This window comes from Varroa destructor, unplaced genomic scaffold (genome assembly GCF_002443255.2).
Source record: "Varroa destructor unplaced genomic scaffold, Vdes_3.0 BEIS01000007.1, whole genome shotgun sequence".
NCBI lineage: Eukaryota > Metazoa > Arthropoda > Arachnida > Mesostigmata > Varroidae > Varroa > Varroa destructor.
The window spans coordinates 27,570,177-27,593,672 of record NW_019211460.1 but is presented as its reverse complement, the minus strand read 5'-3'; the positions used below and the strand labels follow the sequence as shown (position 1 = coordinate 27,593,672).

Here is a 23,496-nt window from a genome sequence, read left to right as displayed (position 1 = left end):
TTGTAAATGAAGCAGTCATAAAAACATTGTGTTGCAGCACGAAAGCCGGGCCATCTTTGAAAATGTGTAGCAAGTCATACATGTAGCTATATGGCTGTGAATAAAACCAAGCACACAAATTGGATGAAATATATTGCGTGAATATTGCAGGGTATTTCATTTGTTGCTGGAATTTTAACAGCTTGCAGTAAAGGGATCATCTCACGTATGAATATAAAAAAGTTACGATATCTTCATGACAAGTTAGTAAAGCTGAAAAGCAACAATCGATGGCTGTACGTTATGTATGCTCACCTGTGTTTAATGTAACAACGAAAACACAATAGATCCAAGGCACAAACGAGATAATCCTATGAGTAACACACAACATTATAAACAACAAAATAAATTAAAAAACTTATATATATATATACGTATATAGAAAACAGAAGGAAATCTATTTACGTTCAGCGTCAGTTACAACTAATAGATTCGACGGCATTGTGAATGGACCATGTAAACAATGGTTTCATCTGTATAGCGGACTAATTTATCTGCAGCGATATTTACAGAAAGAAACGTGGTTGACTAAAAATGCACACCTGCATGTTTGTGTGTTGGAGCTTGTGATAAACTGCATCGGTACGTATGCGCACAGAATCAATCTTTTGACAATAACAAAGATCAAATTTTGCCTTTACTGCGTATCTAATCAACAGTCTGTTGAATAGTCAGTCGACGGTTAGAAAACCAGCTCTCGTTCATTTAACTTATCCAATTGATTGATCGCGTAGAACTTTGCCGTATACCGTATGGCAAACAGCAAAAATATGGGTCTATATCAGCAGCTAACGAGATAAGAACAGTAACAACACAACAGTGTTGACTGCAGAAGTCCAAATTCAATTCAGTGCAAAGAATAGAATTGCTACCCAACAAATGAGAGCAAGTTCTTCATTATTAACTAGGTCGTTTTTGCCTTAGTAGCAAATGATACAGAGCGAAAAAGACAAAATAGACACATTTTGTTTACTTCTGCATAATCGGTCTGGCAGAATACAGGCTACCATGCTCGTCGGCTCGAACCAGCGAAATATAGCCCTAATGCTCATCTCTGCCAATTGTCATAAACAGTGCATAGCAATCTCTATGAGAAGATCTACGTTGTGATAAATAGCACGGATTGCGCAATTGGGTGACCAGTAACTAGAATCAGGGTTGATTTCTCGGTGCACCTTTGTCGTTCTTTCCGCTAACTGAATTATTCGGGTTTACCAAGTGTAACAGCATTCGCTGCTAGAGTAAGCCACAGACATTTTTTCAGTCTCAAAGACATCGGGGTTCGGGGGGGTGTCGTAATCGAAACAATGTCCAGGAGCTTGAGGTAAATTGCGATTACTAACGAAAGCACGAGATAGATCGAATGGAACGGTGGGTCTGGTTTAATTATTAGAGGAAGCTTGCGCAATATTAGTAATAATAGCGCAGTCAGACAATCTATTTTTTTTTAAATGTACTTTCAAGATTAGTGTCATCATAAGATTGTAAGTGAGAGGCATATCGCATACTTAAACCTGACGCGATTTTTTGGGTTCGCAGCACTCTGAAAGCTCGACGGGTAACGAAGCACCAATTAGTCGACTGGGAATTGTTACGAATAATTTTCGAAATACGGCATGTGTGTTCGGTCGTTAGCAGTACCCGTACGGAAAGTACGTTGCAATTTAATTGGAATTGTGCAATGACCCGTCCATCGTAAGCAGACATTCGGTGGAAATTCTAGATTCGTTTCAGGCGCCAAAAGCATCTGTACATATAGATAGATGGTTTAGCCGCCCAAATTTCAAAATCGACGATGTTCTCAATACAGCGCTTGCAGGTAGCACGATCCTCCACGTAAATTTTCGATTGCCTGTATCAGTAATTAGCTTAAGCGTGTCGAATTTTCGATTTTCTATCGATGTATGCAGCCACAACCTTAAGAGTCAATATATTGTCCGCTATCAAGTCGATATGCACTGTCGTTGTATGACAATTTGCCTCTGCGACATGATATTACGATAGCAGCAGGTTAGTAATTTCTTAATAATAGGAAGACCTAATCTTTAGGTGCGCTGCTTCTATTAGGAATCTGTCACCTCAAGGACAACGTTTTCGGTCAATGTTCCGACCGGCAGGACCTGCGGAACTTTCTTTCTCGACTTCACTTGTATCTCTCGCAGGCCACTTTTCGTCAATTATTCGACAGCATGCGCCCATTAAAAGTTGTTAAGCAGTTTTGTATTGCTGTTCCTTACTGCCGCCATGGCCATTACCGCTATTGCTGCACTGCTCTCAATTGCGACACGGCATTGCCACGGGTTTTCTATTACCAGGTCTCTCTTTACGTGACTCTACTGCGGCTAACGTACTCGTCGACCAGCCTTTCGCTGTCAGTCACCGGACCGTCTGGCTAGAAGCGAAATCGCTGAATACAAAGCGTCGTGTTAATATTTGCAGACTCGTCGGATCGTGTACATACATTCAAACGTAACGGGCAGTAATACCGATGCAACAAGGTTTTGTGGCTGTGTTTGTGAGTATGCGCCCTTTGTGCGCCCTGTACGAGGGCATGCGTTTTCGCTCCCGACCGGAGAAAAATACCAAGGCCCCTGGTAGTTAAGCTCCACCAGCTTCTACGGCGAGAGCTTGCCAAGCGGTAACAGTACTATTAATTATAGAATATTATGTACGAATATGATAGTGCGAAGTCTCTCGATTACTTTACACACTTACGCAGCTTTCGACGGATTGTTTGCCACAGGGGCCATACATTAATCTATTATCCGTAGTGGTAAAAAAACGATAGGCTAGCAGCTTTTCTAGGATAAAAATGCATTCTCATGATGGCTGAGGCAAGAGGTTCGTGTTCGGGACGTGAGCCACAATCAGCATCGAAGATTACGAGCTGCATCTTTAAACTTTTTCGGATTCTTACGCATTTTTACAAGTGTCGGCCTGCTATAAAGCCACATGTTTCAGTACGCTGGATCTTCTGTCTGTAAAATTTTACCGAAATATTAGTTCGAGTTCGCAGCTATACCTAGACGATAGTCTAACAATTATACCTGCGCAAATAATCGCTTGCAAACAATCAAAATGTTTGTTATTTGAATTAAAAGAAAGAAAAAGCTAAATCAAAAGCTCTTGCATTCAAATTACGAGTGCACCTGAAGATAAGGTAGGTGAGTAGTTCGATATGGAATTAAAATTATGGAAAAGGATGTTAACGTGGAAAACGATTTATGCTCTTGGTTAATTTACTAAAAATTGGGTCTTAAGGAAAATCACACTTGAATAATATTCTTTTGTTGAATTCGTTGTGAATATTCGTTGTGGGTGTCATACCGCAGTTAGACTTAAAATAACTTTACTAGATATTAGCGTTTGGTACCTGTAACTAAATGTTTTACAAGTTAAACCAGCTGATCGTTCTTACTTTTCGATATTCGGACAGCAGTACTGTTGTCTATCTAGTATCATTAGTAAATGTTAGAAGAATAATTCGTTGTCTGCTTCATGTATTATAGCGACAACGACCTTAATATGGTATCGGCAGCAGCTAGGCACGTCGATAGGTAAATACTGGGTTGTGCCAAATGGGTCAACGGTTACCAAATCTTGGTGTTCCCTAGATCTCGGATCCATAGAATTCTACTCGTGAGCTAGCTAAATGGTATCTAACACCATAGCAGTAGTTTCATGCGTCTGATAACGTATTAGTTAGAGAATGATTTGATTATTACGACGTATACCACTCTCGAAAGTATTCGATCACTCTGCTAATTGAAAGTAAATAACAATAATGATTTAAAAAAAAGACCGCAAAGATTGCTTTTAAAACAGAATTACTTATGCACAGATCAAAGTGCCGTAAACACGTATTCCGGTGAGGACGTTCTACACCATTCCAACGGACCTTGCGCGTTGCCAGCTGCTTAAGATAAACCTATTATTAGAAAACCTATCTTTTAGTTTTCCAAGTTACTCGTCTTCGAAATTCGAGCTGATCCGTTTCCTCATTAATTCGTCCACGTCTTATTTATTTTAGATCGCTCTTAACCGATTATAGCGTCGAAAGAGTTTTTTATATTTGGTCTAAAAAACTGCGTTGTTAATACGTTTCGAAGCTCCGGTCAGTTTTCTGTCTTGTTCCCGGCATTTTTGGGTTGTTTATTACGCTGAGCGAGTAAGACTAGCGTGCGACACCCAGTTAGTCTGCTTGTATGTTTACGCAGTATTTTACGAGTGTTTTAAGTGAATTTACGGGTTGACGATTTGTAATTTTATCATGCTTCAAATATTCTCATGAATATTGCAACATTTCGTTTTCAATCTTTAATATAGTAATAATAATAATAACATGTGTTCAGTATTGTTATTTAATGAATTTTATTTAATTAATTTAATGCAATGGTCGTTTACTGGCAGAATATGCTTTTGGTTTTGTCTCGGTTTTTTTTTTCGTTTGAGCATACATACGACTTTGTCTGAAGCGACAGAGTGGCCAAAGTATACGCTGACACAAATAACAGACCGAATACATGCCAGCTTTTATCTAGTAGTATTGAACTGTATTAAAGGTGAACCTAAACGTGAATGTGTCTACTTCTGGAATAGGATATATTAGGAAAATACATAGTAGATAAGAAACTGAATCCGACTTCTCTTTTAGAGCTACAAAACTATGTCTCTATTCTACCGAGTTGGCCTCGGTCGAGATCTTTCAAGTTACTTCATATTTGTTAATACTGGAACGCTCATACTGCCATGATTTGGAGAATTTGCGGTGCGCTCCACATTAAAGTTATTATGCCTCTCGTTTATTCACGTCGAACTTATTGAATTGCTTGAATATATTTTTGCAGAGACTGAAATCTTAATTTTGATACCAGTCGTTGAAAGCTGACTACTTCTTGCAATAGGAGTCCTATTTTTTTGTCTGCCGGTCGAGCAGAATAATGAGCATGGCAAACTGTAAAGGCTGCCTCTTGTCAACGTAGATTGCAATCAAACAATCGCGCCGATGAAAGCTAAAGGGTTTGAAAACTAACTATATAAGTGGGCTTCTCTCGTGTAGCTCCTGCTGCAGACTAACTTCATTTGCTTCAAATCGTGAGCTTGACAAACGTTCATTCGTGCGGCTACGATATGCTAAGCGTCCTCCCGTCAAACAGTGATAGGACAAGAATCATTTCCTGTGCCCACCTGTACGCTGCTGCCGCCCGGCCCACTGATTTCCAATATATAATAAATTGGAGTTTTCGCATAGAATCGCCGTTTATCGATAAGCAGTGTCAACGTTCGCAGTCACCGAACAGCACAAAAAATGTCTTTTCTTCTCTCTCTTTTGAAGTTTTCGGTATTATTCTTTGAGTTAAGCTGATGCAGTTACACGCGGTTCGCCTGTGACAGAGATAACCGTGTAAAAAATCACACACATGATACCGAAAAGGTTTACAGGGCTGTTTTCACATTAGTCGAGAAGAGCCGAGTATCGCCATTCGAGAGTAGTCACTGATTCAAACGAGCGGCCCTGCCTTTCGTAAGTAGATAGCGAGCACTTCGCTCTCAGACACAATGCGGTTTAGCGCTCGGCCTGGCAGTTTATACAGTAAAGTCCCCATTGAGCTGTATATCTTCACGATGGGGCGCACACTTCTTCAGTAGCTGCGTGGACGGCGCTAGCGTAGATTGTTACTGTCAGGGCAGGGACACAACTTTCCACCTCCCTAGGGCACAATACCTTTTCCAACGGTGTGGACACTGGGCGCAAATCCCCTACCCACAAAACGGAGGTTCATTTCGTTCAATAGTGGAAGTGGCGTCCCATTTCAGCGGCTTTTTCTTCCACTTCCCTTTTCGTTTTGTGCAAGTGAATAAAATTACTCTGTGAACCGGCGATTCTGCATGACTCATTGTGACATTGTCTCAAGAGGACGATGCGCGGGCAAAAGCTTTCAAATGTTACTACCACTGCTACTTGTACTGTTGCTTAAATTACAAAAAGTTACACACAAAGGCGACGTACAACGTTCCGGTCAGCTTTTTCTTTTTGGAAAACATTTGGCTTACTACCCCCAAGCTCTTTTTAAAAAATCTAAGTGGTAATGAGAACGTACAAGGCCTACGGGCAGTTTCATTAGGATCAAATTCAACATCATCACCGTTGCTTGTATGCCTTAATCTGGCGCCAAATATTGTTCTTTCTAATACGTTGTTATTTTTGTTATTATTTTTAATAATACTAGTATAATTATAACATCTTCATGACCCAGACATGCTCTGTAAATTTGTTGTTAGCTTTTGAAAAAACAGTTGACTTTATGCTTTTGTGGTTATTTTTTTGACGGTGCTATTCCAATAGATTCAGTCCATTTTGTAGATCATCGAAGCTGCTAATGATATGGGCAAACACTCGCGTTCAATAAGTCGGGTTAAAGGCTCCCGTCTATAAGGGACGTTCGTTAACAGCGTGAGAAGCTTGATGAATGTTTTAAATGCTTTATATCTAGTGGGAAGCAAAGCCGACGCTGTTTTGGGTACACCAGGTTTGTACTTCGACTCCGTTTACAGATAAACATTTGTAAAAACACAGAACGACGAGCGTAAATCCTCTTTGCGAAAAGGCTATTTGTCTATTCAATTAATAATTCTAATTAGATTAATAATAACATGCTTTTTTTTCGTTTATTCGAGGGGCACTTTTAATGGAAATTCTTCGCTAATGGAATAAGTTACCTAAAACATACCTACTTCAAGAAGGTCACTTCTGCAAACAAAAATAACTATAATATTTTTCGTAACATATGTCTATGCGAGTATTTGAGTAAACATTTGGAAGTTACATGAACTTATTTATCTCAACCCTATTATTAATAAAATAATAGAATATGCTGACGGAACCAGTCTACAACCAAGAAGTGTAAAACATTTTTCTCAAATCTACCATACGTATCCTGCGGAATAAATCGACATCGTACGACTACCTACAATATTAAATACAGAGATTTCGGCCTAAAAAATGTCGGACTCATTTAGCAATACCCAATCAGGCAGTTACGGCTGAATGATTTACACAAAATCACGCAATGCAGCCTAATTGACACATGCCGAGTACAAAAAACAACATAGCCAGCTTTAAATATAAACCATACTCATAATATTCGCTAATCATTTACTTGAGATTCCTTAGGTGATCTCGCTTCACGTGATCACAGTATATCTATAGTAAGTTAGAGAAAACTAACTGGATACTGGAATCTTAAGTAAATCGTACATGCTTTTAATGACTAACAGATCCTCCATGTACCCCTCATTTACGTCGTGTTTAGAGAGATGAGAAGTGCTTGCCTAAGAATAAAATGTCTTGGGGTGCAACCAGGAAAATCTGATTTCTTCTGGGTTCACTTTCTCTGTTAATCCTGGATTTCGTCATTTTTTTTTGGCCATTCAGTTCGGCTCAGGTAATGACGTCCCAATATATTCCACGGACCGATACACCGTATGTTAATACACTTGTCCTGGTCATAGATTTTAGGTTCTCTTATAGTTGTATGCCTTCCCTATATAATGTCAGTCACGCACAACACTTGTCATCACTTGTATACCAATAATAGGCGTAACTGCCAATCTTAGGTCACGTATTTACTCCGTCTGGATAATAGGGAGCTCACGTATAAACTGCACCATGTCGGGCTAGCGCTGTTTACAGCTGAGTTATCATGCCGTTACACATACAATCATTGAAAGTTAGACATTTTCTGATACTTGCAAGAAGTCAGTTGGTCGTCAGCTTTCTGTACATTCGGTAATAACCGAAGAACGCATATTGAGCCATTGTCACTTATGTATGCTTATCGGTATGTGTTTTCATGATGAGGCGTATGATTAAACATAGAAAGCTTGAAAAATTATTTTTTTATAAATCGAAGCAGAAATATGCCCTAATATCTAAAATACCTGGTGAGAAATGTTCTGTATAATTTTTCTAATTAATTCTATAATGCGTTCTCACAAATGCAAGTTGTATCGCCTTCGTAGGTAGCAATTTTTCTTAATACTTGATATCTAATAGGGGCATTTCACTCAACGGTGCAAAGTTCACGTGGCCCAGTATCGCACTTAAATACGACGCCTATTATAGCGGCTAAGTCCAACTACCAGCCTTGCGTTTTTTCAGCTCTGCACTGAACATAAGGCGAAATGATATTACAGACGATTCGTAGACAATCATAGAACGTAAACAATCGATATGACGATTCCCTCGGCAGACGTCGCTCATATCGATTGTTTACGTCCTACTATGCGTCTGTACCCTTTTTATCATCGACAGCAGCCGAGGCTTCGTGTGCAGTACGACAGCACGCACCGCTTTTATCACAACGCCGCCAAATAGCCAGCAGTAGTCATTATCGCTGAAAATCCAGATTTCGAGCGTCTAGATAAATCCATATTTTGCAAACTTGCGACTGCCGATGTGGTTCGGATGGCGGCGGCGGCGGCGATCGCTGCGGTGTGAGAACGTGGCTACGCTAAATGTGTGCAGAACGAATAAACTCTTCGCACATATTCAAACATTTTGATGTCAGAAAATGTTCCAGCTGCTAAAATGATTTTGGAAGATCATGAATAAGCAAGAGACGGCAAACTTAATGTTCTATTTCGGTATTATTAGTCGGTTAGTAAATGACTTGGGGAGGCTGGTGAGGTAGAATAGACATTCTGGTATACTCTAAATGAGCAACAATTAAGCAAACGACTTTCGTATAATGCAGATTGGCCTTATAGTGATTACTGGGTCGTTTAACTGTAGGACCCCTTGGAATTGCTACGATGTGGTACTCGAAACACGCTCTAGTAAAAGATGAGCCCGTTTACGTCAAAATTCGTTTTACAAACAATGTACCTATGTATATGACGGTAAAACTTGTGGTTTGTGTAAGATAAGGATGTTGTGTGGACAAGGTTTCGTTTTTAAAACGATTTAATTATACCAAATTTGATTCGTGCTCATTTGACGTAACGAAAATGTGATTTATTATTTACAAAAAAAAATCCAGTTATGGCCAGTCAAGTAGCCGTTCGTGACTTCCATCTCAGCGATAGAAAGATATCAATACGTGCGTAACTACTGCCACTAGCTTGTATGTTCAAACTTGAGTTCCAAAGCTCAAGAGGAAGTAGGCCGATATGATGGAGAAGTTTTGCGTAAAGTGAAAGGCTGAATAATGGTTTTACTTGAAGTTCTTCAAATTGGCAAAAAGAAACAAGGTTAGTTACGCCGGCAAAGGAAGAGAAGCCATAAAAATACTTCTCAAAGCTCGAAATATCCTGCAATTAATCACAAAGATCCTCAACGAAAATGCCTGCGATTGAAACGTGATGGTGCAGTCTAGCATCCCGACACCGTGTGCTCTCTTAACGGAAGCATTTTTGCTCAGACAGACCCAATGTACATTTAGTTCTTGAGCCAGAAATCAGAAACAGGCTACGATTATTTTTATGTATGGTCATGGTAGAACTAAGAAACTCCCTTGAGCTCGATATCCTGCCCGGATTTGACGGATTGAGTAGGGTATCGGATTTGTGACTTGTTAGAACCAGCCGTCGCTTTTTAGTTTAGGCAGACAATTTTGTCCACATATTAATCGGCAGAGCAAATAAGAGGCGACGTGTTAGAGGAGTACAGGTATCTAGCTAAGACGCGATACAAGACGACCTCGGAAGCCCCCAACACTACTGTCTATGACGTCTAAGGCTTGCACTCAATCGGTGAAGAGCGTCCAAGTCATTGAATGCTTAATAGATATTGATGCTTACCCATAATAGCATACAGTATGATTATGCTCAAACAAGCAGTTAAAGAATAGCGCTCACTATTACTAGGACAAGGTTGGCCTATCAACTGGAAAGCATAGCGAATCTACCACAGAAACGAGGATTGTAGGCGCTTTCGGTAGCAATTTTATTTTTTCCGATCAAAGTGTAGGGTGGTGAAAAGGTCACAAGGGGGCGATGTCTATATTTATAATACAATCAGGATTACGTCTGGTTTTCGTTCATCCGATATCTTCCGGCCTTTGTGGGACAGACTATTCTGCTAGCCATCGATCCTGCTTTATAGTTCGTCACTCAACTCTGCTCCATCGTACAGCGTAGTTGTCCACGCACAATATGTTCATGGTTTTTCTCGTAAGCCGACCGGGTGATTTTTTTTCTGTGCTACTAGTGATCCCACCACACCTATGAACGTCGACTGCAAAGAGAAAATGGATATATCTACCATTGCCCCCACTCTATTGTGCAACCAGCAAGTCACTTCTGAATAAACTGTTCATAGTACGCAATTGAATACATTATGGATGCAATTTCCTTGCTTATCTTGTCCGTTCTTGAGTTTTTCATAATAGAGATTTACAGCGAGTGGAAGGGGCAGTACAGGACTGTAAGGTCTCTCGCTCTTTTTATCTGACGACGCATTAACACTGTAATCTGTCATCTCGTCCCATATAATGTACCGTTGAGTACTCCAGTAATATTCTCTCTGGACTGCTGTAGAATATGCACAGGCGAATTGAATTCTGTGAGGCCTACATAAAACAATATGAGTGAATGGCTGCCTCCTGAATTCCGTGTGACCAAAGAAGGTTCGCTGAGCCAGAGTGTCTGAAGGCGGTTAGGTCTAGCCCGGGACAGCCTGAATTCTTTTGCAGGAAATTTACCCTCTATAATATGGCAGATCTCAGGAATCCAATTTATAGAGGAATTGCCAGTTTTGAACGCCTTATCACAAACAGCTTTAGCTCCCAATTTTATCACGTTAGGGCAAACGTCATGCCTTAACATCTAGAACGTAGTACGCTGAATCTGTTCGGCATAGCCGCGCCTCAGACGTCCAAGGTTCAAGTCCTCAAAAACACTTACCCATTGGCACTAGTAGGAAGCAAGTATTTAGTTGCGCTCTGTGGTAATCACCTTGCTGTCTCAGATTATTGTGCTCACCCAACCACCGCTGTAGCATTAAAAATAGTGGCAGTGCCTAGAAATTTATCTCAGCGGGTGAAATGGAGTATGCATCTCCGCTACATTACATACCATGCTTCCTGAATATCCTCTCTATCACGATTTTATTACTCCCTAAGAATCCTCTAGATCGAAACCTTGTCCCGGTTGGTGAGCCGTCTCGAGCCTGCCTCTGGAACCATGTATGCTGACAGGCTGAATCGCTGCCATTCTCTTTTACAAGTCGCCGGGGCGCTTCTTTAACCTCGATGTCATTCTATCTGAACCGAGTCTACAGCGCTTTCGCAATCGACAATGGCGTACATTTCAAAGAAAGGCAATTTTCCGCTACACCTTTACACCTACTCGTCTTTCTTCACTGTGTCCTTCGCCGTCAATCCCATACCTGAAAAATGCTTTCCTCAAATTACCATTGTTAGCCTTATGTATAGCCTAAGATCGACACTAACACGTTGCTCGATTCAAACATCGTCCGATTTTTGGCGGTAGCTGCTCCACTATTGCTGTTCAGGCTTCATTTTTAATCTCTCTGCATGCCCCATATACTTTAATTGAATGCGTTGATTTTTTTTCAACGATAATTTACCAGTACTACACACAGCGGTTAACTAAGACTAAATACATATTCCAGCCCCGTTAAGTTGTCGTGCATATCTCAACGGACACAGGTTTGCTTGACTATTACGTTGCCACTAACGTTCTGGACCTGCACTGAATCTTCATGTCATTCGTAGAGGTGCGCGTACATACGCACGTATTAACGGTATGCGTTGCGTATCATACTACCAATACTATCACCAAGCAGATGAAATATAAGAAATCGGACAACACTTCAGTCGACAGACATTTGGGCTTAAGGGTAATATAACAAAAGAGAAGCGAATTCAATAAAAAGTTTTTCTCAAAGAAAGCTGTTAATAGCCAGCATAGGAATAGGAAGCAACGGCGGAGAAAGGCGTGTTAGGATGTCGGAGTAAAAGGTCTCGGATCAACGTATTATTACCTCCGTACTGCCACTGCGAAAATTGGTCTCGTATCATCTGATCTCCGTCACGGATATGAATAAGAAGATGCTTTTGTCGCATAAACGGTAGACGATGTCGTCCGTAGCGGTAGCGGTAGAGACAACAGCTGTATTGCTTTTTGCCCCGTAGACGCTTCTTCTGCGTCTCGGTCACGCTAGCGACTGGGACATCAAAAAAAAGGTGAAAGTATATTTAGTAGATGTATAACACGTTTGTCGGTTATTTTGGTCTATATTATACAGCGTTGATCTAGTAGGTGCCACGAAGTAGTGCTTCGTGAGAACCGATGCATCCAATAGATAGAGGTGCAAAATATCCCATACAACTGTTCAAAGATAATGGAACCACATTTTTATATATACAAGTTAACCGAAAATAGAGCTGACGCTGGCTCCTGTGGTTTACGTCGCTATGCTACGAGGTAGCAACGAGCTTGCGCTACGATTATATAGTACGTATATTAAATAGTATTTTCATCATTTATCTATACGACGTGCGATCATATCGATTTAACTCACACAAGCGGGTGTGCGTGGGTTTGGGAGGAAAATATTTTTATCTAATACATTTGCTTCGTAATACGCAGCATTTAGCTCATCAAACGTGTGGTCTTAGAAGCTTCTTTTTCAGAGCCTCTAAACGAAGACACTCAAGGGAATACTCCAAATATTATATAGGACATGCTATATATGTACGAGAAATGGTAGTTTACAATAAACTGTACTCGCGCTATGATATGAGATTTTAGACCTGAAGTAGAAAACGGACAGGATTATCATAGGACAAAGTTCGATCATTGTCTTCTCGTCCGTTTGCACTGCAATTGAGAGGACAATACCCTTTGACTTCCTTTAGACTTTTATCAACGATACCTTTTTGGTCGACTGAGACATTCGTCTTTCATGCTTTACGTGCGGTATCTAAGCTACTAAGCATTACTTCAGTGGCATCAAATATTGAAAACACGCTTCTTTCCCCTAGTTGATTCCTTTTCCCATGAAATTAAACAGTAATTAGTTTTCTTAATTGACGTGGATTAACAAACACGGTCACCCGAATAAGTTGGATCATGTTATGTCTCTTCGAGGTCGGGGCCTGGCAATTCAGGTTGCAGTCTTCTTTGTAGCTGCACCTTCAAATCTTTCTTTAAAACGAAGAAGTCTGCAGTTTAACTTTTTTCCATGCTACCGACTTGTGCTCTGTTTCAATTTTGTGTTTTGATTTCCAAGAAAAGTAAGTGGAGGCTATTCTTTTTTTTGACTTCCATAGTATGTTTTACGCTAAACTCCACCGGATTTTGTTGATTTACAAGTTAGACATCCTTATCGTTTATCAAGGCTCGCAACAACCAGTTTTAATTATTTCGGTAAAAGTGGCGATCAACTTAACGAGACGCGGGAAGGCCATCTGTAGGATCTGATGAAAGCCTGTCGGCTAACAAACAGATGACGCTGTTGCGCAAGTAAAAGAAATTGAGCCGATTTGCTCATATTCAGTTTGCCTTCGTAGCTCTTTTCGAAGGGCTCGGGTAGTAGACACGACCAATAATGAAGACGCACGATGTGATAATTCAAATTCTCTATCTATACTGTTGCAAACTTTCAAAACCAATGTTTTTTTTTTTAAAACTAATAGTAGACGATTCTCGATAAGGAGGTTTCAGATCGATACATACTTGTCATATTTAATCGATGTCCATTCTGTGTAGACACTAACCCTTTTTCTGCCTCTTATTATTGCGTCAAAATTTAAATAAAGTAAAAAAAAATAGGTATACAGGCTCGCATATGTTAAGAATAAATATTTCAGCTAAAACTTCATACATTTGATTATGTTGTACGCATTTAGATAACATAATTGCAAATTTTACCGATCGGGTCCCAGTTCTGGTCATTGAAGTCATGCGACACTCGTAGATTTTTACATTTAGCTTGTTTCCATAGCTAAGTGTATGATAAAAAAAAATACCTAGCATGTCAGTTTCCGATTCTCACTAGGCAAAGTATTCCATATGGCCGATGATTACCATCCCATAAAGGTTATACACGAGAATACCCCGATCCATTCAGTTTTGCTTATAAACATATCGCCGAGAATCGAGCCTACTGTTTACTCCTAGTTGCCTAACGCATAGTTGAAATTGAGGCCGCACGAGAACGGTATTACTTCTAGTAGTCAGGAAGCTAAGCGTGTTAGTAGACAGCGCTGGCAACGCCTTATACTGCAGTCGGTAGTAACGGTTGGAAAGGGTAAAATCAAGAAAAGATGAGGGGATCTGCGTCCGAATGGATTGCTCAAGTAAGCCAACCAGACCGAGGTCCTGTAATCCAGTTGTGAGCAACGAACGGACAGCCTGAGGAAAGGAGAAGAACTCTGAAAGCAGATTTGATGTTACGGAAAAGTCTCCTGCACCGCTGGTCACTGAAGCGAATATAGAAGGCTATTATGAAATTTTGATGGACTGCCGGCTTCAGGCGTATACTCGGAAAATGGTGGCCTGGGTGACCCTTAAAGAGCACTGATTCCTGTTGGAAAAAGCGACAAAAGGCGATGAACCCAATGTAAAAATTGGAACAGTGCTTTTTTAGGACATGTAAAGGTTAGTACTAGCATTATAATGCAACGTGCTTCCACGTATCATATGTAAATCTTTTATATGGAATCTGCCATATCAACTAATCGACTTCAAGCTTGACTAAAAATAACAACGAGGCCGCAAAACGCATCAGCAAAAAAGGCAAGGAACAAAAAATAAGAAATGCTGCAATTTCTTCAAGAATTAATGTTCGCAAGCCCAAATGCGCCTACACTTCATCGTGTATTTGTGCTAGTAAAGCTCGTTATAAAATCCTGCATTTTCTATTTGTTTCTATCGAAGTGAAATGATATTGCCGAATAATGCCCTATTGTCTGGTGTGAATGTCTGATCATCACAGATGATATCGGCAGCGCCTTGCTGTTCTTCTGCATTTGATTCGGGAGATGCAGGTTTCAATCCGAAATCGAGGGCATTTACTTATAGCGCTAAGATAGAATCGTTTCCGTTTGTCGGAATAATCCCGGTCGAAAGATGTCTTAATTAAAATTTAAGTTCCAGATTAGAATTGACCATGTGGGAACGATTATTTACATACTTGCCGCTTGAGCTTGTACATTCTGGGTATGAACGTACAATTGATATGGTGAGCTGTTAAGCTTACACGATTATAAGTGATCGGAAATGTCGATTGATAGTGTTTTTTAAGAATGACTTTTGTGTTTTGGGTTATTGGGCACGTATGTTTTATATTTAATACTCAGTTCCTTAAAAGCAGTAAACGATATAATTTACAACAGGAAAAGAGCTGTTTTTACTTGATTTGTATAACAGTATAAAATACCGGCAATAACATTAATTTTGTATAAAAGTTAATTAAGCTATTCTACTGACAAGTCATCTTTTTTTCATCAAAGGAAAGTATTACTTGACACCTTCCAAATTAACTTCGAGCCATTCACAGTGAAGTACCCCAATATTCTATCGTTGCTCAACTATGACAGAGATAAACTGTGCGTACATCACATGATCATTTTCTGTCAACTTTGATTTTGCTAAGCTACACAACGTTCCATCAAACGGAAAATCCAGTTGTGCAAAAAAGTCGGCATGAAGCTTTACGGGTTTTCGTTAGAAAATGAAAATATTACCCCAGTCGAGGACGTTTATCAGTTGGTATTTGTCGTGTCGCGCAATTTTCACGGCTATAAATAGTTTTAGAAAGACTTACGTGTAAGTTACTTTTTCCTTTTCTAAATACTATCACTCGCATTCAGACAAAATAGAAATGAGATTATTGCTGCACGGAAATTAAAATTCATTTTAGGCTGCCATTCCATCCAATGGTATTTGAATGGGGTTATATGGCCAATGGCCGTTGTACGCCAGAATGTTCAAGGGATGAACATACGTCATAACAAGGGCGCTCAGTAGCTAATAGTAGTAAATTAGATATACTATGAATAAAGGACCTTTTTGGCACTTGTCAGTAACAATTGACGTCACGCCGAGTTGGACCGTTTGTCTGTTTCGAGCTCTACGTTTGGACGTGCGTCAGTATTTTCCGAGACTTGACACTTCCAGTGTGGTGACACTGGAACAACATGCATGATATAAGATCCGAAACAAAGAACTCTATTTCTCGAAAATCATTACATAGGCATGTTTCGCACCGGACCACTACGGGCATAGTAAGTACAGAGTAGGCGTTGCCGTCATAGCGTAGTAGGTAACGTATTCGCCTGCTGATTCGAACCCGAGAGTAGACGTACTTCGTTCCGTGACGGAAGCCAGCCGTCTGATGAGGTGCCTAACGGCAATACTGGACGTAAAACTCGAAACAGAAAGACTTAGCGAATGCTATTAGTGGAAACGGTGACTATTAGAAACGGGCAACAACAAACAGTTAAATCAAAGATAATAACAGTAATAATAATGTAATTTGAAAGAGAAAACACTTTTTTTGGAAACTTGAAAACATCTTAGGAGCAATCAAGCAGTTGGCCCAATAATGGTTGAGTGTATTTAGGGTATCGAGGTGATGATCTCGCGGCTAGAAAAATGTTTTAGCTAACCTATTCATATAACAGGGTAAATAATAAGGATAACTTTTAAAGAATACGCGTTCAGGTCAACAGCGTATATTGAATAATTGTAAGGTTTTCCTTTGGACTGAATTAGAAACTGTTTGATTGAATTATATCAGTTATATCAAATTATGTCTGACGATCTAGAAATAGGCAAAAACATGAGCTGAAGGACGAGTGCGACTAGAGTATTTTATTCAGAACTGATACTTAGTAATTTGTCCTACATAAGAGGCAGAAAGATAATTACGTATATTATATAGTAGACGACAGATACGATTAAATTAAGTGGCATAACTGAAGTGTTGCTGTTTGAGTATATATTATTAAATTACACGCTACTTGGACACAATGTGTAGGCTAATTGCAAAAAATACGATAATTCTGATCCGTCGTCATTAGCGGTTGATGTAGCGATCAAACTTCGACACTGTCCACATGTATACGCTGTCCTTCGTCACGGTAAGTTCGGGTCGATGGCGAAGATTATGTCAGTAGAGAGAGCGAGAGAGATCTAAGTAACTTAATTACGCCTTTGTGCTCTATTTCAGATTGTGTTCGATATTTTTTGCCTATCTGCAGCGCACAAAGAATGCCCAATTCATACTCGCGCTAGTTGTTTTGTTGAACACTTATTTAGTGACGCCGCTGTCGGGACCGTGGTGACTTTTAACCTAATTGCCCTCTATCCTACATAGTCAGCGTTTTGAGTATTCCCAAACAGGATTTATTTCTCCGCGACTAGCATCAAAATGTATATTATCATCTAGAGTCAATAATGAATAAACTGCTGAAGTTACTAATGATACTAGCATGCTCATTTACAGAACCCAATGTTGGTTCTCGGACGTTTAACATGGATACGCCTATGTCAAGTATTAACTACGCCTATATGTATATATGGGCGTATTCTTGACATAGGCTAATTTACGTACAGTCGAACAAAGTAATTGATATTTGAAAACCCGTAACAACATTCGCGGAGGTACCCAATTTCATTATAGGTGGCGCTCGTGTAGTACTAATAAGTAAAGGTGCAGGATGGTCCAAGTGAATAGATGGAGAAGAATTAAGAACTAGTCGACAGTGGTATTCGTAGAAAAAAGTCCAGCCAACACGGTAGACTCAGGCTCGAAAAAGGAGGAGCTTCGTTCAGCTGGTACCCAGCCGTCTGTAGCCAATATTACTTGAACAATAGTACACCTACATTTATGAGGAAGCTTAGTTACTTCTAGACATCGTCGCTGCTCTTATGTGTAGCTTGAACGTTAGGTAGGTGCCTATATTGTGCGATCACTCTTGCTATGTTATTCACCTAAGGGATGAATGAGAAAAATGACGGTCTGGATGGACCGGGAGTCAATCATCTTGGTCAGGACCGCACGTGTGGAAGCAAGTTAAACGATATTGATGCCATCTAGAATTTGCGACCCAGTCACCAGGCTTGTTAACATGCCATATGAGTGAAAAATTGGGGGGGATTTGGAAAACCATGGCAACTAAAAAATAAGCCATTGAATATATGAACTACCCAAAAAAGAAAATATTGACAATAATTTAATACTAAAATTGAGCCTAGACACGTCAGTGATGTCTGGAAATGGGTTAAAGAGGCACCAGGCATTAAAATCAAAAACCCAATAGGTATGCCGAGCTTCAAAATAGGACAGCCGTTCAAACTGTTTTAAATGTTGCGCTTAGATGCCAGTCTACAGAAGGAATCAAGTCTAAACATCCAAATCATACAGAAGGTACGACAGACATCGATTGTCCACTTCCATCACGATTACCCTCCCCTTCAACCTAACGAAGTTGAACGCTACATTAAAGATAGAAAATTCACGAAGTGCGGCAGATCCTGGCGGCGATGTTTGCGCTAAGCAGCTAAACTCTCTAGGTGTTGAGGGCAAGGCCTGTGCTATCTCAGTGAGATGTAGCTGTCAAAGTAGCTTACAGGTGATTAAAAGTTAAGTTGGAGACGCACTAATTCTAAGAAAAATGTAGCCAAAAGGAAACCTTATCTCGTATAGGTTAATAATGGACTTAGTTATTTCGTTTTTTAACAAATACTGCTCAAATTAAGCGTAGATAAAAAGCGTTCTTTCTACAAGTTCCTTATCTCCTAACTATTTGAATTAAAGCTCCTTATAAACTATGGGGCAGTCCGTTCTGACACTGTTACATGCTGCTAAAAATGCGTTCATAATCGTGGATAATACCTCAAAAAGCCTGTTCTTGCCGCAGCCGATGATAGGCCCGTCTGGACAAACCGATGAACCTGATAGCTGCACTAGAAGTAATGCAACATGGTGTATGCACCCTCGGAACTCTTACTCTTCAACATCGGACGAAAGCAACATAGGTGTACAGAACTCACTGACGCGTTAATTAAGCCAATTGAGGTTCTTGAAGTAACACCGAGGAAACACAAAATAGCCTAAGAAAATAAATACCATAGAATGGCGTGCAATGATGGTAAAGAACATTCTCTAAAATTCATGTAGGTAAACGTGGCGAATCTCGTTAAAGAGCACAATCAAGCCAGTCAAGGTACTATTTTTTGACAAGCTTGGCTACGTTCTTATTTTCATGAGTAATTTATCAGTTTATTTATTTACGTTCGTGCAGTCGACTCAATGCATGCAACGTGCTTCAGATACTGATACGCAGACCGTAATCGCCGAGAGTGGATTCATGCCCCGCAGAAATACGACGCCAATTCCTCTTGAGATGCCTAATACGGAGACCGGCATTAGGTTATAGTGTTCTGCTTAGAGTTATTAAGCTAGAATCCCCGCTGCTGGGCCTACTCTGGCAGGAATGAGGTAGCTAACGGCATCGAGGCTCCGGAGAAGCATGTTGTCTACCTGTTTGCCCTAGAACACATACTAATTTCAAGTACCACTCCAGATACATCAGTAAAAAACCAATGATGTTCGGCAGGTAGCTTTAGCTGCGAACATTTACATGAGCTCACTAATCACAGATCTCACAACGGTCGTCTGCATTAATGGGTCTCATGAGAAGAATGGAGTAGAATACTACCTGCAGCTTCACTGGAAAAAAACTGCTATTTCCATAGAGCACTGTAAGAGATCAATATCAGTAGGGCTCGTTACAATTTTCGGGCTATGCTGCGTCTAAATCAAAAGTCAGAGGAACGACGACCCTGTAATCTTCAGCAAGACCAAAGTTGTCCTATAATCCTTGTCTGCCGTCCATTCTTCGAAAAACAATGTCTGCCTGATTCAATCAACTTCGAGATACTATAACCTGGTGAACTTTAAGGCCAATTTCTAATGGATACTTTCATACTTTGTACCTGTCTGGAAAACGAGATAACGGATATTTCCAAGAATGTTCCAACCGGGACTTAAACAGCGCCAGCAAGCATTTTAGATTATGTGAATAGTAATCGGAAAAATGGCGTAGTCTGCATGCAAGAGAAGCTGTTAGAGATAGAAAGAGGTCAAATTTTCTCAGAGGTGACTCAGATTCTGCTTCTCTAGGCCCTCACGCTTTGTAGGCATTAAAACAATAGCTGAGAGCATCTCTGTCCACGATGAGCCAAAGGCCTCAATGGCACCACGTCTACTGAGATCCCTGTGAAGAATTTCCGAGGTATGGTAATGAGACTCAGATTCAGGGAAAGCTGCAAGGAACTAAAAAGACAAAGAGGCAAATGAATATGAGGTGCGTTTAATGAAAACTAAAATGAACGAGCTTTACAGGTTTGTGCAAAAGGATCTGATTCTATTACTTATTTCGAGGGCTGGAATAGCGCCGTAGGCAACCTGTTGCATGATACAAATGCGATGTAATAATATAATGCACATACATAAATAAATAATTTACAGATCTAACGCAGTCTAACAGTGAATATGCTGATGACATCAAATACTAGATATATGACGAATATTTACTCAATGCAGCCTATTCTTTGTCTGGCGTGAAATCTTTTTTTTTACATTCTTTTTAAACGATAAAACCTGAGTTGAACAAGAACCACTTTCTACAAGGAACGTGAAAACGTATGGCTTATAAAAACAAGCGTAAGGTCCGTGAACATGTTGTTGAGTAAGCTTTAATAATATGCATCGTGTACGTAGTGATACTGACACATTATCTTAATGCCAAAAGCTTTTGCTAAATACCAATTCGCTTCTAAAGAGGTATCTTCCTCACGGCAAGGTTCGTCATGAATTCTTCGAACCGAAAATAAATCAATATCAAGCTTCTATAAAAGCCTCTGTCAACAAAGGAACGAATGGTAAGTTCTAGTTATCAGAGGCTATAAGATGCAATTTCAATTTCCGGTAAGCATTATGTTCGTACATCTCTTCACGCCTCACTGATGCAAATTAGTCTCACACAAATCCAATATTTTTGCATCAAGTACCAGAGGCAAAAAGCAGGAACTGTCGATCACGTAACCTGTCATTAGTTAGCAGTGTGAACGATCTTAAATTACATGGATGCAATGACATTGTGTAAAGCGCCAGATTCACAAGCACGAGGCAACATGATCAATTCTCAGTTAAGATGCAATAGTTTTTTGTAATTCCCGAAAAATATCTGTAATATGCGTGTGTGAATACGATGTTTTTGTCAGGCTTAACAAATTTAGGATCGACTCTGATTCTATTACCCCCTGATAACAGCGGACCTCCCAGCGGCCATACATTATACAAAGCCTGCTTCATCATAAAGATACATTTGCATATACCTCAAAAGACTTAGGTATAAAATATGACTATCCCTAGTTGTACATAGTTCAAGACCATAACGATTCGAAGCTTCGTTTCGAGCCGTGTCGATTTATCTCAGAGCCGAGTAAGGTGCATAACTTGAATTAACCCTCAATAGATGATAGTGGGCCAAATCTCAAGGTCGTCATGCTTATCGATGTACGGGCCTCTGGTTACATAGAAAACCCTTTCTAAGGCTATAAGGCTTCACCCACCTCATACCATTTCATCTGGAACTGATTCAACCCAATAGCATCGCTTCCATATCGCCATTCAGAATATGACCACGTAAATGACTTCGGATAGTGCCTATTCACAATATGTATGCGTTCCAGTACACAGTATATATATATATATATATAAAATGTATCTGTAAATCGTGTAAAACTCATACGAGCTATATATATAGATGCTATGAGTTTCACTACTACTATAAGCACTGGCACTTGAAGTATTTGGTTCGCATCGCAATAAAAAAAAAAGTGATAAGCAGCATTCAGTCCAAAATGGTGTTTCGAAGTAAAAGACATCAGCAGCTCGAACGGCTCCCTTATAATCGACATTCACAGCGTCTATTACCTACATAGTCGCAACGTCTTCAGTCTAAACATTGACATAGGCGTTCATGGCAGATTCCAGCCAGCCACGGGTTGGCTATTTAGGCGTCCGGTGACACAAGGGTATAGTTCTCTCTTTCCATGGTCCTCATTCAGCCCACAATAAACCCTTTAGGTTTTCTACGGTGTCCTCTAAGATCAATCAGAGTGCCACGCTGTGCACGTTTGCCTAATCATATATAAGCGGGTGGTACGACCGCCTACAAAAGGCAAATCAAGATCACGCAGTGCATTCGAAATAGAAAACCCGCAATTGTGGCCCGCGACTACAGCGTCCTGAAACGCTATAATCGAATGTCTTGATAGGTAAATCAACTTACTGAGGGACCATGTCATTCTGGTGATACTGTTGCTAGGCAGCGTTAAGCGTTAGCATCTATTCATTGATTGTCAGTTGTGTGCTATCAAACAAGAGGTAGGCATCAGGAAAGAAGCCGAAAAAACTAAAGTTTAAAAAATTTATCTTTTAATGATTGCCGCTTAACAGTTACTGCTCAAACACATGTCGAGAATATAACTTAGTTAGAGATCTTTCTATTCGTCATGATGACGTGACGACGTTGTTCAAAATATTAATAAACAGATTTCGATTACGGATAGAAAAGGCTCACTCGCAAGTATCTGCTATGGTGGTGGGGGATGTAAACGGAATTTTCGACGGCGGTACCCATTAAGTCGGCGTCTCTGGCCTTAATTTGATACTACTTCACAATCTCAATTCCAAAGGTTACTAATTTGTGCGTTTATTTCCCCGTATGTGCACGGTGTCATTCGTTTGCCAAATTGCTATCTCTTAACGTGGTCGAATCTTAGCTATTTAAGAGCTCGCCAAAACTTGGTTTTGCATTAAGGTCACAGGTGTGTACCGCTATAGAGCTTATGCGATTCCATCGGCAACCGCTAAAGCGGTATTTTTCCATCTAAAGATTTACAAATATTACGGAAGCCTTTGTTCTTCAAAGAGATATGAGCGATATATATGTGTGGGAATAGAGGACGAACGAAGAGAATGTAAGGGTTGCCATAACCTTAGAAAGTTGAGTATTATCGCAGTGTTCAACAAACGTCTAACTGACACCGGACGAGACACTATTGCGTTGTTAACAACAATGTCAAGAGTAAAAAAACGAGCACCGTGTAGAGCATGTCCTAACAAGGACGGTGTATGAAAGCACTTTGGTGAAAAGCTTTTCAATGGTTGTTCGGGCTATGTCGGACATGGCACTCATATGACATAAAAACCCTCACTAAAGTTTATGTAGAGATGCACTGTGGGCTATATGTCGCGCGTAACCGCGCGATCGGCCCGAATTCACATAAACGACATTCTCTATAAATCTCTCTCTAAATCATATATATATATATATATATATCATTTAAAGAGAAAGGCGGCAACGTACTGTGTCGCCGGTGGCCCCAACGACAGTATCAGATAGTGGC

At 40.1% G+C, this 23,496-nt stretch overlaps 1 long non-coding RNA gene across 1 annotated transcript in view; it reads left to right on the top strand.

Annotated features, from left to right (window-relative positions):
- Positions 1-2,348: 2,348 nt before the first annotated feature.
- The window catches only part of LOC147754524 (uncharacterized), a 28,138-nt gene continuing 6,990 nt past the window's right edge, over positions 2,349-23,496 (top strand). The window contains exon 1 of the long non-coding RNA XR_015317264.1: positions 2,349-2,677. This is a non-coding gene — a long non-coding RNA (uncharacterized LOC147754524). The remainder of the gene's footprint in view (positions 2,678-23,496) is intronic.